Raw genomic sequence first — 18,315 nt, forward strand, 5'->3', positions numbered from 1 at the left:
ACCAGCCCCGCACCCTGAGGAGCACAACAAGCTCCAGAAAAGGGATCTTTCACACTAGTTTCTTTAGCAGTATTTATACCAATGAGCCTTGCTATTGGCCAGCTCTGAATTGCCACCTTAGTCTAGCTTGCAACATCTTTAATAACAATAAAAACAAACACTTTTGTAGCACCTACTCTGTGCTACATAGTATTCTGGGCACTTTGAAAATACTAACTTATTCTTATTTATTTATTTATTTGGCTATGCCAGGTCTTTAGTTGTGCATGTAGGATCTTGTTCCCCAAACAGGGATCGAACCCTTCTGCATTGAGAGTAAGAGTTTTAGTCACTGGACCACCAGTTGTTGTTGTTGTCAGTAGCTAAGTCGTGTCCTACTCTTTATGAAGCCACAGACTACAGCCCGCCAGGCTCCTCTGTCCTTCACTATCTCCCAGCATTTGCTAAATTCATGTTCACTGAGTGTGTGATGCTATCTAACCATCTCATCCTCTGCCACCCACTTCTCCCTTTGCCTTCCATCTTTCCCAGTATCAGGGTCTTTTCCAATGAGTCAGCTCTTCTCATCAGGTGGCCAATGCACTGGAGCTTCAGCTTCAACAACACCAGGGAAGTCCCCCAAATACTAATTTCTTCTTTGAAGCACTATCATGATCTGTGTTTTACAGAAGGGGGAACTGAGGCACAAAGAGATTTAGTAACTTATCTAGGTATTACTCAGAAAGGAAGCGGCAGAGCTTGCTCCTCACCTCTGTCCTGTGCTGTCTCCAAATGCGCCCCCTTGTTGCCCAGGAGGGGAACCTGGATCCCAGGTGGGAGGAGGGCTGAGGCCTCTGGGAGCCCATCAGCTGTGCAGAGGGTCGTCCCCGCCCTGTTCTCACCGGTTCCCTCTGTCTCCAGGCTAACTTGGGGTCCAGACAGCCTTTCTGTTCTTGCAGTCCTTGTCTCAGTAGAGCTGGCCTCCTGGGTTCTGCTCCTCTACAGACAGATGTGCCAGGAGAATGCAGCTTCTGGTACCCAGCCCACCCCAGTCTGCCCAGGTAGTGCCCATTCACCCCTCTGTCCAGCAGAAGCAGGGCCCGACCTCTGCAACCTCAATTTCTTCCTTGCCCAATTTCTTCCTTGAGCCTTTCATGGGAAGTCCACCCAAGGGTCCTCAACCTAATGGGTGACACAGTCATGGCAACAGGACTCAAGTGTCTTCTTGACCCGTGGCCCAAATCTGGTTCCTCTGCACACCCAGGAAAAGGGAGTATTGTTCAGTGGTAAGAGCAGGGCTCAGGGGTCAACCCGGTTCACATCTGCCTCTCCCATCACTACTGTGCAGCGTCACCTCCTCGAGCCTCACCCTCCTCCTTTATGAAACAGAAGGCCTGCCGTAGGGGCTTCTTGTGATGATTAAATGCAAAAACGGATGTAAGGCACCTAGAATGTGCTGGCTCGTGACAGGTGCTTAGTGATGGGGCAATCCTTGCTGTAGCCCCAGAGATGGGCTTGACAACTGATGAAGAGGCTGTTGTTGTTGTTTTAATGTTTATTTATTTATTTGGCTTTGGCAGGTCTTAGTTGAGGCACAGGCTGTCTTTATTTGCAACATGTGAACTCTCAGTTACGGCACGTGGAATCTAGTTCCCTGACCAGGGATTACACCCGGGCCCCCTGCATTGACAGCACGGCGGCTTAGCCACTGGACCACCAGGGAAGACCCGCAGCTATTGTTTTGAACCTATCTGGTAGATTCCTGGGGAGAAGCAGCCTGGAGACCTGGAAGTGGAAGGAGACGTAGAGGGCATCTGCCAAGGAGAGGTGGAATGAGATGGGTGATGGAATGAGACGTTCAGAGTTCTCTGTGGTCCCTGAGGCTTACAGGCTGTCTTCGGATCTGGGGTTTCCCAACAACAGGAGAGAAGGATGTGCAAACCCGTGGCTGAGTGGGGAAGGAGGAGGTTGGAGGCTGAGCCTAGGGAAGGGAGCCTAGGAGGATGGAGTACACTGCCAAGTGGCTGAGACCCTTAGGAGGGGAAGCCATCTCCACTGCCACCCTGAATGTGTGTGTGTGTGTGTGTGTGTGTGTGTGTAATTCGTTTGGGGTCAGGACAGGAGAGATGAAGTCGAGTTCGGAGAGTTGGTTTTTTATTTATTTATTTTTTTCTGTACTGGGTCTTCGCTGCTGCGTGGGCTTTTCTCCAGTTGCAGCAAGCAGGGGCTACTCTCTAGTTGCGGTGTGCAGGCTTCTCATTGCGGTGGTTTCGCCTGTTGCAGAGCACAGGCTCTAGGTGCTCGGGCTTTGGTAGTTGTGGCATATGAGCTCAGTAGTTGTAGTTCCTGGGCACTAGAGCACAGGCTCAGTGGCTGTGGCACCCTAGCTTAGTTGCCTGGTCCAAGGCATACAGGATCTTCCTGGACTAGGGATGGAATCTGCGTCTCCTGAGTTGACAGACGGATTCTTTACCATTGAGCCACCAGGGAAGCCCTGCAGTTTTAAAAGATATTAATCTCTTGGGGGTCTTGAGATTGGGGTGGTCTACATCTTCTGGATATTATAGGCTGTGATTTTCCTAGATTATGCATGTGCACATTTTTAATATATGTGCTATATGTTTTATAAGTGTGTGTGTATACTATATATATTTATTTGCATAGAATCCATACAAGCTAGTTATGAAAGTTTGTAAATAAAACCTGCCCTACAGCTTCAGTACTCAATGGTTTCTAACCTTTTTCAGATTTTTAAATCCTTTTTTTTTGGGGGGGGAGGGGGCATGTGGGATCTTAGGTTCCCCAACCAGGGATTGAATCTGTGCCCCCTGCAGGGGAAGCCTGGATTCTTAACCACTGGACTGCTAGGGTAGTCCCAGATTTTAAATCTTTTTGAAAATCTGTTGAAAAATCACAGACCTTCTCCCCAGAAAAAAGCTCCTAGGAGACCATTTGTATGTATACTTTCATCAGGCTCGCAGAGGTCCCCAAGTTTATCCTAGATTCTGGGACGGTGCAGTGAAGAGCTGTTTGGGTCCGACCGCCAGCTTCTGACTCTGAAACCAACCTCAGAAGCCAGAAAGAGACGAAAGATTCCGACCTCCCAGCGGCCTCCGTGAGACACACTTGCCCCACCACGTGTTCAAAGTCTGCTTTGAAGCTGTTTCTATTTCCAGTAAATCGACCACCTCTTAGATACTATGTACCAGTGTACTCTGTGCCGTTTAAGTCTTTTTCTTTGCTCTAAATTCATGGCTTGTTTTGCCTTTCATCCAGGACTGGCTTTCCTGCATCACTGGGTGACTCTGCTGTAGGATCGCCTCATTTGTGGAGGCCACTCTGTCCTTTAAGAAGTTGCAGCCTGCGGCTTTGTGGTCGCCCCTTCTGCATGAAGGGCAGGTGGAGAGGCCTTCCCGGTAGAGCTGGGTGTCAACCATGCGTGGGTGGGATGGTCTATAGGGAACAGGAAGTCAGGGCCATGTCCAGGCCCCAGGTATTGGGCTCCAGGCAGCTTGAAACCCTGTAGGATGAGTACACAGACACTTTTTCACTGACTGGCAATGGTTAGCCTTCCTGAGACCTTCCCATGTCCTCTGCTCCAGGTATGAAGGGGGCCCCTCCACTTGAAGCACCCCAATGCTTTCCCCAGTCCTACAGGGGGCCAGCCTCCCTCGTGCCACTTCTGACTTGGGACAGTGACCTCGCCTGGTTTCCTCTCCCCCTTCTAGAACATAACAAGCTTTATTGAGATATAATTCACATGCCATAAAATTCTTTTAATGTACACAATTCAGTATTTTTTAATATAGTCACAGAATTGTGCAACCGTTGCTTTAACCTATTATAGAACATTTTCATCACTCAAAAAGAAATCTTGTAGCTGTTGTTCAGTTGCTAACTCATATTTAACTCTTTGAAACCCCATGGACTGTAGCACGCCAGGCTTCCCTGTCCTTCACTATCTCCTGGAGTCCACCCGAGCCCATTTCCATTGAATTGGTGATGCCATCCAACTGTCTCCTTCTCTATCACCCCCTTCTCCTGCCCTTGATCTTTCCCAGCATCAGGGTCTTTTCCAATGAATCAGCTCTTCTCATCAGGTGGCCAAAGTATTGGAGTTACGTTTTAATTATTCAAAAACGAAACCTTGTATTCACTAGCAATCACTCTCCATTTCTCCTCAACCCCTCCCAGCCCTGGCAACCACTGCTCTACTTTCTGTTTCTATGAACTTGCCTATTCTGGACATTTTATACACATGGAATCACGCAGGATGTGGTCTTCTGTGGCTGGCTTCTTTCACTTGGCCTGTTGCCACTTCTTTAGGAATGTCTCTGGCTCATTATTACAGTGGAGGAGTTGTTTGTACTGACTGTTCAGCCACAGGTATCGATGGAGCCCCTGCTGCACTAAGCCTGGAGCAGGTGCTAGGCCACATAGTGAACACCACAGCCATTAATTTATTCATTAGCTACTGCTGTGTAACAAGTTACCCCAAAACTTAGCAGCTTAGGGCTTCCCTAGTGACTAGTGCTAAAGAATCCACCTGCCAGTGCAGGAGACATGGGTTCGATCCCTGGTCTGGGAAGATCCCACATGCTGTGGGGCAACTAATCCATTGCTCCACAACTACTGAGCCTGTGCTCTAGAGCCTGGGAGCCGCAACTACTGAGCCCACACATTGCAACTACTGAAGCCTTCATGCCCTAGAGCCTGTGTTCCACAACAAGAGAAGCCACTTCAATGAGAAGCCTGTGCACCACAACTAGAGAAAAAGCCCCAGCAGCAATGAAGACCCAGCACAGCCAGAAATTAATAAATAAAATTATTAAAAATACAAAACAAAATGAAAAAACTTAGCAGCTTAAACAACAAATGCTATCTTACAGTTTCTGTGGGTCGGAATCAGGGAGCAGCTGGGGCTGCAGGTGTAAGTGACTGGAGATACCTGCCAAGGTTTTGATACCTCAGTTCCTTGCCATGTGGGCTTCTTCACAGGATAGCTTAAGTGCCCATATAACTTGGTTGCTGGCTTAGCCAAGAGATAAAGATGAGAGAAAGATAAAAGATTAAAAAAAAAAAAAAAGACCAAAGATTGCCCAAGATTGAAGCCCCATGTTCTTTTATAACCCAATCTCCAAGGCGACCTGGCATCACTCTGCCATATTCTGTAGACCAACCATGCTGTAATGTGGGTGTTGTTGTTGTTCAGTCGCTCAGCTGTGTCTGACTCTTTGTGACCCCATGGACTGCAGCATGCCAGATCTCCCTGTCCTTCACTATGCCCCGGAGTTTGCTCAGACTCACGTCCATTGAATCGATAATGCCATCCAACCATCTCAGGCTCTGTCACCCCCTTCTCCTTCTGTCTTCAATCTTTCTCAGCATTAGGGTCTTTTCTAATGAGCTGGCTCTTTGCATTGTGGCCAAAGTATTGGAGCTTCAACTTCAGTATCAGTCTTCCAATGAATGTTCAGGGTCGATTTCCTTTAGGATTGACTGGTTTGATCTCCTTGCTGTCCAAGGGACTCTCAAGAATCTTCTCCAGCACCACAGTTCAAAAGCATCAAATATGATTGGGGGCTCCACAAAGGTTTGAATACCAGGTGGGGCAAGTATCTGGATATAGTTTCAAATAGAGAAAGGTCCTTAGGAAATCCAGGACCCTGTTGGCTCCTTCATGAAGGGCTTACAGTGCTGCCTCTGAATGAGTGTTGGGTCAACCCTGAGTTCTCTGGATGCCGTTCTCTCTTGAGGCCTCTTCCCTTCCTCCCTACTCTGTATTTCTGATTAGGGAGCTTGACATGTAATTACATTGAACTTGTTTCTACCAGATTTACCCACTTCTGTTAGAATATATTTTACAGACTTCTTTCTCCAGGTATTTGTAAATTCTGTTTGCATTTCTGTCAATGAGTGAGCCAGTTCTTGAATTTCCTTTCATTCTTGTCATCAAAAAGGGGTGTTCAATAGAACAGGCCTAGGACCCACCCCCTTGGTTTTGACCACCTCCCAGCGGGGCACTGGGTCATACCACCTAACAGTTGCAGAGACCCCTCATTGCAGGTGGCCTATAAGATCGCCTGTTTTAAATTTTTCATTTACTTCTCTGGCTGTGCCAGGTCTAGTTTCAGCATGCAGCATCTTTTAGTTGCTGCATGTGAACTCGTAGTTGCAGCATATGGGATCTAGTTCCCTGACCAGGGATTGAAGCTGGGTTCCTGGCATTGGGATCATGGAGTCTTAGGCTCTGGATTACCAGGGAAGTCCCCCATAAGATGGTCTTGAGGGGTGGGCTTAGGTCACAATAAAATGGGCACAATGTGTGTGTCCTGTTGCTCAGTCCTGTCCAGCTCTGTGCAACCCCATGGACTGTAGCCCGCCAGGCTCCTCCATCCATGGGATTCTCCAGGCAAGAATACTGGAGTGGGTTGCCATTCCCTTCTCCAGGGGATCTTCCCGACCCAGGGATCGAACCCAGGTCTCCTGTGTTGCAGGCAGACTCTTGACTGTCTGAGCCACCAGGGAAGCCCCAAATGGGCACATATCATGCATTAAAACATTGAGACAGTTCAGTGGTTAAGACCTCGGGCTTGCAAGGCAGGGGGTGTAGGTTCCATCCCTGTTAGGGGAACTGAGATCCTACATGCTCCAAGGGGTGGTCAAAAAAAAAAAAAAAAAATCCAGCCTGGTGCCCTATAAGAGGCAGATGATTCGCTGTAAGAAGCAGCTGAAGCAGCTTTAGTTGTTGGTCTTGTGGTTTCAGCTTCCTGCTCTGCCATTTACTGTGTAGGTTTGGGTAAGTCTTGGGCCCCAGTTTCCTTAAGGAGATGATGATAATAACTACCTTGTGGGGTTGTTTTAGGACTTAATGAGATAAAGTTCCAGATATGCAATGCTGCATGAATCACACTGGATTTAGAGCTATAAAGCAGCAACTGTTTTATTATAAACATGGATTCTATGGACCAGGAACTCAGATAGGGCTTGACAGGCCAGCTTGGCTGTGTTTTGTGATGTCTGGGGTCAGTGGGGAAGGCTCTCAAAGGTCTGCTGATTACTTGAACACCTGGGGGCTGGAATCACCTGGAAGTTTCTTCCTTTAAAAAAAATTTAAAAAAAAAATTTTTTTTTTGAATGTTATATATGTTTTTGGTTGTGTTGGGTCTTAGTTGCAGCACATAAGATCTTATTGTGCGGGATCTTTCACTGCAGCGCTTGGACTCTCTAGCTGTGGTGCACAGGCTCAGTAGTTGCAGTGCACAGCCTAGCTGCTTCTTGGTGTGTGGGATCTCAATACCCCAACCAGGGACCAAACCCACGTCCCCTGCATTGCAAGGCAGATTCTCAACCACTGGACCAATAGGGAAGTTCCACCTGGAAGTGTCTTCACTCCTCCAGTTGCCTGGATGGGGCTGACTCAGAGGCTGGGCTCATATGGTACTGTCAACCCGAGTGCCTACACTGGCTTCTCTTTCTAGCTTGGGCTTCCTCACAGCATGGTGGCTCTGGGCCACACTTTCCTGATGGTCAGAACTCCGAGAACAAGCATTGCTGCTTGACTCCAAACCTAGCTGGAAGCTGTATGGCCATTTATGGGCTCAGCTCTCAAGTCATTCAGCATCATTCCTACTATATACTCTTGCTCACGGAAGTCAAAAGGCCACCTATATATATATATATATATATATATATATTTTTTTTTTTTTTTTTTTGCCATACCACGGGGCATGTGGGATCTTAGTTCCCTGATCAGGGATCAAACCTGTGCCCCCCTGCAATGAAAGCACAGAGTCTTAACCTCTGGACCACTAGGGAAGTCCCCCCGACCCAGATTTAAGGGAAGACATACCAATAGATGCCTTTCCTATGAGGACTGGCTGCCATGTTTTAAAAGCTTCATGGTAAATTTAAAAACATTTGGCACAATGACTGGCATGTTGTATGGGCCAGAAAATATTAGCGGCCGTTCCCTCTGCTGCTGTTGTTCCTTTTGGTATCTCTCAGTACTGACTGCTGTGGATCTTATTGTGTGACTTGCACAAGCCCTCTGCCCCCTGTCTTAAAGACAATCTTAAGCTGCAGCCTTGCAGATATGTTAAGTCTAATATTGACAGATTCATTCATTTTACCATTTTCAAGTTTGGACCCAACTTTTAAAAATTCCCTGGCTCTTGGGTGAATTTTCTTACCCTTGCGGCTTCTCAAACGCATCTAGAGTTTTCGCAAGAAGCTTCGAGAAGGTCAGTTTCCTGAGTCCCCAGGGTGTCTTTCATGTTCTTTGATGTGTGATTCACACAATCCGCTGTTGTTCCAGGCACCCTGTTTATCCCCTTACTCTAATTTTCTCGAAATGAAAATTCACAACTGACCTTTTCCACAAACAGAGGAATAGTTTTTCTACTCTAAAGTGTGTAAAAAAATCTGCGACATCCTGTCCTTCCACAAGAATCACATGCTAGAATTGGAAACCTAAGACTCACAGGAAACCACGGTGGAAAACAGGGTATAACCAGGTGCCCACCACGAGGCCCGGCTAGAAGCCCCCAACCTGTGCTGTCCCAGTGCTCCTTACCTCCACTTGCCATGTTGACACTGTCTGCTAGATCTTCCTCTTTTTTATTTATTTTTGTTTTTGGCTGCACAGGGTCTCTGTTGCTTTGCACAGGCTTTCTCTAGATGCGGTGAGTGGGGGTACCTCTTGGTTGCAGCCTGCAGGCTTCTCATTGCGGTGGCTTCTTTTGTTGTGGAGCGCAGGCTCTAGAGCCTGTAGTTGTGTAGCTCAGTTGTGTAGCTCAGTAGTTGTGGTGCACGGGCTTAGTTGCTCTGTGGTAAGTGGAATTCTCCCAGACCAGGGATCGAACCTGTGTCCCTTGCATTGGCAAGCAGATTCTTATCCACTGCACCCCCAGGGAAGTCCTGCAGGATCTTCTTTTTTACCGAAGAAACAGCTCTGGAGAGATCAGGAAACTCATCCAAATCCTGGTCTAACTCCGGGACTGGCACTCCCACGTCTCACCAGGAGACCCTGCAACCAAGAATGCTTTTGGGTTGCGTGTGTGCTCAGTCACTTCAGTTGTGTCTGACTCTTTGTGATCCTATGGGCTGTAGGCCGCCAGGCCCCTCTGTCCATGGGATTCTCCAGGCAAGAGTACTGGTGTGGGTTGCCATGCCTGCCTTTGAGGGATCTTCCCAACCCAGGAATTGAACCTTTGTCTCTAACATCTCCTGCATTGACAGGTGGGTTCTTTACCACTAGCGCCACCTGGAAAGCCCACTTTCGGGTTGACACTTGTCAGAATGAGCACTGCAGACATGAGCATCATTTTTAAAAATCTGTGCCTCCCCTCCCTTAATGCCCCTCCCCTCAAGATCACAGACTCTGGAAGCCTCAGCTCAGGCAGACTTTTTTGGTCTAAGCTTGGGGAATTGGCAAAAGAAAGAAACAAGCTTCAAGATTCTAATTAACTTTGCTTTTTAACTACAGATGAACCACTTTTTGAGTGATCTGGGGGTGAGAGTCTCAAAGATTAATGAAAATCTGTAAAAGTGGCAGGAGAGCAGGAGGCAGACACTCCTGTAATTACGTTCCTTCATTCCTTGTGCTTAGAGAGTAAAGAGATCAAGGGAACAGAAGGATGGAGGAATTACGTGAATAATCGTGGAGGAACTTCCCTGGCAGTCTGGTGTCAAGACGCGATGCTTCCATTGCAGGGGGCTTGAGTCCAGTCCCAGGTTGGGAAACTAAGATCCCACCTGCTTCACGGTGCGGCCAAAAGTAAATAAATAAACAAATTAAAAAACAAAACAAAACTGTGGAAACTGTCTCCTCCTTTTGAGGAGGATTATTTTCCAGAATCATCTTGTTTTTCCTAATGGAACTTCAAACAAACATTTAACTTTTTTTTTTTTTGGTTGTTAATTCCATTTTTGGGGGGGGGTTGTTAGTTTCATCTTTTTTTTTTTTTTTTAAGTATAGCCTTTCTCATCTTAGCCCTACTCATCTTTCTTTTTTATATATAAGACAACTGTGTCCCTTTAAACAAAAATTATTTATTTGTGGCTGTGCTGGGTCTTTGTTGCTCTAGTTATGGTGACTGGGGGCTCCTCTCTAGTTGCGGTGCTTGGGCTTCACATTGCAGTGGTTTCTCTTGTTGCAGAGCATGGGCTCTAGGGCATGTGGGCTCAGTACCTGTGGCTCACAGGCTTAGTTGCTCCATAGCATGGGGGATCTTCTGGGACCAGGGATTGAACCTGTGTTTCCTGCATTGGCAGGCGGATTATTTACCACTGAGCCACCAGGGAAGTACTCCTACTCAGCTTTTTTATCTGACCACATCTAAAAATGCTATAGAGAAAGAAAATAATTTTCCTTCTACCCTTCTAAGTTCCTGGCTGAGACCCCTCCTACCTGCCCTGTAATAAAAAGAGTAACAGGAGAAAAACAAATTTAAATACATACATATGTACGAAAGCTCCCCCCCCCAAAGATATGAGACTCAGAAGACACCAGATTTCTTTGTCTATACCTTTAAGACAAAGAGACAGTTTATGAATTGACAAGACAAGGGGTTTGGGCTAGGGGTGGTAAGACGGTGAAGAAGCTAACAAGGTTTGCTTATACAGCCTCCAGCTGTCCATGCTCGTGCTCAGTCATGTCTGACTCTTTGCAACCCTCTGGACTGTTGCCCACCAGGCTCCTCTGTCCATGGGATTTCCCAGGCAAGAATACTGGAGTGGGTTGCCATTTCCTCCTCCAGGGGATCTTCCCAACCCAGGGATCAAACCCATGTCTCCTGTGTCTCCTGCCTTGGCAGGTGGATTCTTCACTTGAGCTGTCAAGGAAGCCCCTTGCCCCTAAATTCCCTGCCTCTGGTGATTAGGGATGTCTTTTTCCTCTTGGTGCAGGGAAGGTACCTTTCACGTGGAAGATTTACTTCCTGGTTTTAGGGGACAAAGAAGGTTCAGAGTGTCCTTTTTGCACTGGCTGTTTCTCAACTCCTTTTAATTTCAAATAATCAATATGCCAAAGTGGCATATCTGGGGTTGACATACTCTGACACCTTGCAATGCTGAGGGCCAGGTTTGAAAAGGGAGAGACAAGCAGAATTCCAGGAAGGTTGGAGGTTGGGATATATGTGGGCAGCAGAGAGAAGCTGACATTTCATCACAGTCAGCTTACGTAGAGATGTGAGGACAGGGCGCAGAAGGAGTGACTGACTCATGGAGCAAATCCTCTTCCTCTTCCAGGCCTGTTGAATGTGACAAGGGGCTCTTGCAGGTGGGACCAGAGGCTCATCTGATCTCTTGCTGCAAGCTCAGGAACTTATAAAGAGGAGATGGCTGGATGGCATCACTGACTCAATGGACATGAGTTTGGGCAGACTCCAGGAGTTAGTGAAGGACAAGGAAGCCTGGTGTGCGGCAGTCCATGGGGTTGCAAAGAGTTGGACTCGACTGAGCGACAGCAACAACAGCTTTTGGCAATAGGTAGTAGAGAAGTGGGTCTCTAATTTCCTTATTCTTTATAACAATGGTGAAACTAATTTATTGATCCACCTAACTAATTTCTTTATGGTGGTCTGGTGGTGGTGATTTAGTTGCTAAGTCATGTCCGACTCTTGCGACCCCGTGGACTGTAGCCTGCCAGCCTCCTCTGTCCATGGGGATTATCTAGGCAAGAATACTGGAGTGGGTTGCCAATTCCTCACTTATAGTTCAGAAAGGAGTTAATATATCCGAACTTGGAACCAGATTGGACACTTTGATTTTTCTTCCCTCTCTGCCACTAACTAGTGGGTTGCAGATCTCTGTGAGAGAAAACATGTCTGAGCATTTCATATACCGCACACCAGGCACTGTTCTATAGACTTTCCACATGTCTGTATTAATTCACTTAATTATCTCCCAAACAGCTGATCGCATGCTGTCTCTTTCTAGAATTTGTCAGTGCAGTTCCAGGACATTTGTAAATACATGCGGGATGACCTCTGTGACTTTTGCCATTTCAAAGAATCCTGGGTTTTTCTCTTGGCTCCAGAGGAAAATAATACCCTCATTTGAACATTGTTAATGGGGACCTTGCTTTGAGGTTGACTTTCAATCAAACCCAGGCTGGAGAGAAAGGAAATCTGCACCACAGGGCCCCTAGGGAGAAGGGCACCCACAGGTGGAGATGGGACCCGCCAAAACCTGTCATCTACTTGGAAATCTCTTCTGTTGCCTGGCCTTAGGGGGTCATTATCCTTTCCTGGTTGAGGCTTGTTAGGGATACTACCCCTCCCCAGTCAGAGAACCCCTCCCTGCATGTTTGCCCATCCAAAGTCCAAGGGTGACCCTGAGGCTTATACTTCATCCTGGGAAACCCCGATTCTGTGCATTAAGGGCGGTCCTACCGACCTCCGCCCCTGCCCCCACTGGGAACGCCTCCCTCCTCGGGGTGAGTCCGGGTCCCATCCACGAGTGTACTGTCAGCTGCTGCAAGGAGGAGCAGGAGTGGAGGTGGAAGCTTGCCAGTGGCGCCCTGAGTTGGGTGCGGGGTTGTTCCCACCCAGCGGCCAGGCTCTGCCTTCTCCACAGATTGTCAGCCAAGTGAACAGCTCGCAGCGCTGTGTGGGTAAAGAGTGCGGTTCAGTGTGAATACACACTAGTGCGTGTGTGTTTGTGGTCTCCGCGGCTGTGTGATTGTGTGTTGACATACAGTAATTATGTGAGTGTGTGTTTGTGTGTGTACTTCGGTCCCTGAGTATTTGTACAGGTTTATGTGACTTTGAGCATAATTGTGTGTGTCAGTTTATGTAGAAGAAGGAGAAGGAAATGGCAACCCACTCCAGTATTCTTGCCTGGAGAGTCCCATGGACAGAGGAGTCTGGCGGGTTACAGTCCACGGGGTCGCAAAGAGTGGGACACGACTTAGCGACTAAACCACCACCACCATATGACTTTCCGCATCATTGTGTGTGTGTCAGTTTACGTAACTGTGCCCGAGTGTGTGTGTATGTGTGTGAAAGTGCATGCGAGTGTACGCATGTGTGACATCCGGTGACGGGATACCGAGGGAGATCCTCCTATCCTGAACCCCGTCTCTTCACCCCCGGCCCTGACAGGGGTGCTGGGGACAGTACGCAGAGATCGCCGAGAGCCCCGGGGCTTCCCAGGACTGGTTCGCCTGGTCCGCGCATCCCAGGCTTCTTCAAGATTCCCGGGAACTTCTGTTGGAGTGTTTCTCCTGCCCTTTTCCCAGGCTCTGGGCGACGCTGGGATGGAGGGAGGCTCCTTGGGCTCGGACAGGCGGGCCTCCCTTGGGCGCCTCACCTGGAACCCTCGGTGGAGATGGAATGCTGCTCAGGCCGCTTTCTTCCGCCCCAGGTGTGGGACACCCTGGGGTCACTCTGAACCTCACACTCTCCTCCGCCGTTTGCGCTCCATTGTGGCCGAGGTTGAAGTTCCGGGCGATGAACTCCAAAGAGCATTCGAGGGGACCTGGGACATTGCAGGGCAAGAACTGTATGAACCTGGTACCGATCCAAAGTGGTCCTAAAGCTCTAAGAGGCTGTGGGATTGGGTGCTGAAGTGTGTGTGTGTGTGGTGGGGGGTGGTAGTGAGGTTCCCTACCCTCCGAGATTCTGCATTATTTACAACTGGAAGGAGAACAATGCCCACCTTACAAGGTGATGCCTGGATAGCATCTAGAACGAAGTGCGTGGGGATTACCGCGCTGTCTCAGACACGGTCTGCCTGCACGCATAGTTCATCTTAATGAATAGATGTATCGTGACAGTCCCGAGTTAACCCATTTATTTTCTAAATCGGACTTATGAGAGGAACTCCGATGGAAAAGGGGGCCCAGCGGCTGGACAACAGTCCGCGCACTGTATTTGAGCCAGTTTACTCTGGTGACCCAGGCTCCTGACAAGTGCCCCGCCCTTTCTGGTGATTCCCTGGGAACCCGAGCTGTCTGGCGGACGGCCCTCCCTCGCTCACTTTGCAGGTGGCATTTTCTATCCTCTGGTTACCGGCAGAAAGGGGGGCCGGGGACAGCGAGCGCAAGCTGTCCGGGGTCCCCTAGCTCCAGGCGCAGCCCCACCCGCCCGCGGGGAGCAGCGGGGCTCGGGGAGGATTTGCGGCGGCGTCCGCAAGGCGCAGAGCGCACGCCTGCTCTCCAGAGCTTCGCCCAGCTGGGGCTGTGAGAATTTGCCGACGGTGCCCGCGCCTCGGCTGGCCCCGCCCCGCCCCCGGGACGCCCCGCCCCATGGCTCTGCCCGCGCCCGCCCGTGGTCCGGGCCCCGCCCAGGGCCGCGCCCCTCGCGGATGCCCCGCTCACCGGCTCCGCGCCGCGGGCCTGCCCTCAGGCCCCCGCGGGCTCCGCGCCGCCGCCCGGAGGCTCGCGCCCTCCCGTCGCTCCGGGACCCGCCCGCCGCGTCCCCTGGGCAACAGTCTCCAGGGAGACCGGGCTCCGCCCCCGGCACCAACACCCGGTACGGAGCCCACCTGTGCGGGCGTCTGCGGGGTCCGAGTGCCCCCCGGTCACGCCCCACCCCGCCCAGCGCCGGGCTTTGTCCGCGAGGGGCGATCCCGTTCCGGGGGTGCGGGGGCTGGGGGAGGAGAGCGCGTTCCGGGGCGCACCCGACCCCGCTGCGGAGGCCGAGGCAGCGGGCCGCGCTCGCGTTGTGCTTCTCTGGCGTGGACTGGTTCATAGTCTCCTTTTCCCGTTTTATTGCCTCCCTTTTATGCCTCCGGGGGGCCGGGAATCTGGGGTGTCCCGCTGCCGCCCTTGGTGGGAATGAGCAGGGCCCTCCGCCGGGCTCCGGACGGGGACGCGCGCCTGTTCAGGGCAAGATGTTTACTTGTCAGGGACCGAGCAATAGCCGCGCGCGCCTTCCCCTCCCCCTGCCCCCGATTCGGGACGGAGCATCCTGCGCTCTGTCCGTTCGCAGCGATGCCTCCCAAAGCTTTGCCCTTGAACCCAGAGGGCTAGAGGGCAGCAGACCCGGCTCCTGAGGTCCCGGACGGTGCTGAGGGCCAGAGAGAAAAACGCACCTCCTCCCTGGCCGCCCTTTTGTGAATTCTGTCCCGGCTCCCTGTTCCCTGACCTGAATTCCTAAGGACCAGTCCCTTCCTTGCCTTCTCTAACCCTCCTTTCTCTCGGCTCCATCGCGCTTTCTACTTCGTCCTTTCTCGTTTTGAAAGTGCTTTTGCTCTTATCGAGTCTCATTTCCCTGTGACTGAGCTGCTGTTTTTTTGTCCTCTTGTTAATTAGCTTCCTTGGCCAGTGATGCAAGTTATTTCTTTCTTAGTTCTTGTCGCTGATCTCACCTTTCTCTGGTGGCTGTGCTCTGGGAAGTCCTTACCATCCTACCCTGGATGCTGAGTGGAGGGACCATCCGAACCCTGCAGCAGGGTCCACGGGGTATCCTTCCAGGGGTTAGGCTGGCAGCAGGGAGAATTCCAGCTTGGACCTTGGGGTGGCATCTTTTCCAACAGCTTCCTAGAATTGGGCGTTTTGTCTCATGGAGAAGAAGCCAATGGTTTAGGTTTCTTGCTCTTCAGGAGCTCAGTGGATTCCAGGCAGGAGAAACCAGCTGGGGAGTCAGGGGGGCGGGGGGTGGGAAGGGGGGGGAAGCGTCACGTCCTGCTGCTGGAATCCAGCTGCATGGGCTTTCGGAACTCAGGTATCTTTTGCTCTCTGGGGTCAGATTATTTCCAGGAGCCGCCCACAGTGGGTAAAGAAGTACCACAGATGCAGTGAGTGGGCGAACCCCTCCCCACACACCATTCCCTTTCATCTCCACAAAGCAAGGATAAATCCTCCTTTATGATGTGATCTGGGTGTTGAATAGAGACCTCAAGTTCACAGACATGTTTTTTGCAGCCATTGAATGGAACTCGAACCCAGGCTTGACTCAGATCACTTACTTTGCTTTCAAATACCAAACAAAACCAACAAACAACTCTAGAAATGATCTGAGTCATCTGTATGTATATAAATTCCTGCTTCGGGCACTGGAAATGTTCCTGTGGTTTGCTTCAGTACCACCAAAGAGAGCTGGGGGTGGCATTGACACAGATGGTGAAAAAGGCCCGTCAAGCACAATGTGACTGGTTTGCAGAAAGGGAACCTTGGTGAAAGAGTTGCTTTTGAGCCGAAGTCCTCTAAGGGAATGTGCAGAAGGTTTCTGAGACTTTCTCTTTTTAAAGATTTCTTGCCTTTTTTCTTTCTCTACTTTCCTTTTTTCTTTCTCTACTTTCCTTCCTTCCTTCCTTCTTTCTCTCCCCTCTCTCTTTCTTTCTTCCTTCCTTCCTCTCTTTCTTTCTGTCTTTCTTTTTCCAGACAGATAAGGAGCTCAGAGTCAGGCAAGAGTGCATTGATGCTCATTGATTCCAAAGCATCTTTAACCTGCCAGGCAGAGGGACCTTTGCTGCTGGTTTTTTGGACCATTCCAGAAAGGTAGATCATGCAAAGGAAACAAGTGTGTGGGGGAAGAAGAGATGTTATTTTGTAGATAGGTTAAGAATTTGAATGGAATCCACCCTCCCTGACTATCTAGCCAAAGGAGAGCTTCTCTGTAGGACTAGAATGCTAACAGGAAGAGAGTGACCCAAATTTGTGCTCGGAGCCAACGAAGGGGGATGTGAACTTAGATCCTTGCCAGCTTCCCAGCAAAGGTCTGCTGCTGACCAGGAAGAAAGGGATGGCTTTGCTCTGAGGAGCCCTAGAGCTCATTTTTATGCTGCAGCATATGGTATTTGACTTGCTTGTTCATGGTAGAGCCAGGCAGGCCTATTTGGCCAGAGAAGAATGAAAACCTTCTTCCGGAGGAAATGGATTGAATTTTCATAACTTGATACTGCTTCTCAAGGAGTCCTTAGGTGGGGACATTCTGTTTCTCTAGGGAGTCGGCAGTCACTTTATCAATAAGAGGATGCTCCTTGGAACTTCCGGGACGTTAGTCCTTTCATTGTGCGAATGAAGAAACTGAAGTCAGAGACTGACACTGGCCAAACCTTGGCTGAGCACCTGCCTTTGGTGTCTGAGAGTGTCTGTGTGTGGTTAACAAGCTCGCAGATTGGTCCCATTTGCCAGCTGTGTGTGTACTTGTGTATTCTTGTACACCAAGTTTGTACACTATAAGCACCAAGCTCCTTATACGGATGTTCAAGCAGCCACTGTCATTTCTGATGGTTCAGGTAGGGCACAGGGTAATAGCATGATGTCATCCTTGGGGGCTTTCCCCCCCACCCTCACTTCATTTCTAGATCTTCATCGGGAATTTCCAAGCATCTTTATTAGTGTGGCTCTCTCTAAAAAGATCAAATTATTAAGCAGAATTTTTACCTATAAAGCAGAATGAAAGGGTGCCACTGTGGTACAACTAGAGACTGGCCCAGAACCCCTTCCACTCAGCACCCTGTCCCACACTTGCCACCTTCTGAAAAGCTCAGGGTGTTTCTGTGGAGCCACAGGACTCCCTGGCACAGAGGCAAAAACCATGGGTTGTGTAGACTGTGTTGAAGAGTTGGAGTTTCTTCTACACACCTGTTTACACTATCTTGATCTGTATTTCAGAAAATGACTTTTAATAATGATTTTTAACTCTCCGACTTTTTGATTCATAAAGGATACCTATTTACTGTTGAAAGTGTACAAAACAGAAAGAAATTGCAAGCATCTCTTGGCTGTAATTCTACCCCAACCTGAAAGAACCATGTTTCCTTATTGGAGTATCCTCCCCCCACCCCACCCCTGGAGAGACTTCTTTGCGTATCTTTGGAAGCTTGATTTTGATTTACTGTTAAATATGATCATGAACTTCCACAAAAAGAACTGAATGCAAAAATGAGAGTAAAGGTATAAATCCTTAAGAAAAACAGAAAAGTAGGTGATAGAGAAGGAGGGATGTGAGCAAAACTTTTGAAAGATGGGGAGCAGGGGAGTGAGAGAGAAGGAAAGCTTAGAAGGTTGAATATCCCAGCTGCGAGGAAGGGGAGCTGACATGTAAACAGGACCCACTAAAGGCTAAAGAATGAGGGGTACAGAGTGTTCCTGATGATGGGGTGCAGGGGGCAGGTGGAAGCAGGAATATTAGTTGAAAGTTTGTGTTAGAGCCACAGACCCCTCTCTCAGGCTGCCGGCAGCGTCCTCCCCCACCAGCTGCTTTCCTACAGGCAGTGTTGAACCAGGGCAGCCGAGGGTGAGGGAGGCTCTGTACTGAGAGCAGGAGAATTCAGTGAAAGTTTGTGTGTTGAACAGAGAGACCCTCTCCCGCTACTCCCACAGCGTGGCTGTCTGGCTTCTACCCATCCTCCAGGCAGGGTTTTGAAGAACTTCTCTCTGAG

General features: G+C 49.5%; 1 protein-coding gene across 7 annotated transcripts in view; it reads left to right on the top strand.

Annotated features, from left to right (window-relative positions):
- PIK3CD (phosphatidylinositol-4,5-bisphosphate 3-kinase catalytic subunit delta) overlaps nt 1-18,315 on the top strand; it is a 61,257-nt gene that overhangs the window by 10,914 nt on the left and 32,028 nt on the right. The window contains exon 1 of one of the 7 annotated variants that reach the window (XM_006076695.4): nt 11,447-11,469. The exons of 5 other annotated variants lie outside the window; for them this stretch is intronic. The gene's annotated coding sequence lies outside the window, so the exon portion shown is untranslated. Of the gene's footprint in view, nt 1-11,446; nt 11,470-14,305; nt 14,457-18,315 lie in introns of those variants that run through there. One more of the 7 variants, XM_025285857.3, reaches the window with a different exon arrangement.

This window comes from Bubalus bubalis, chromosome 5 (assembly GCF_019923935.1).
Source record: "Bubalus bubalis isolate 160015118507 breed Murrah chromosome 5, NDDB_SH_1, whole genome shotgun sequence".
Lineage (NCBI taxonomy): Eukaryota > Metazoa > Chordata > Mammalia > Artiodactyla > Bovidae > Bubalus > Bubalus bubalis.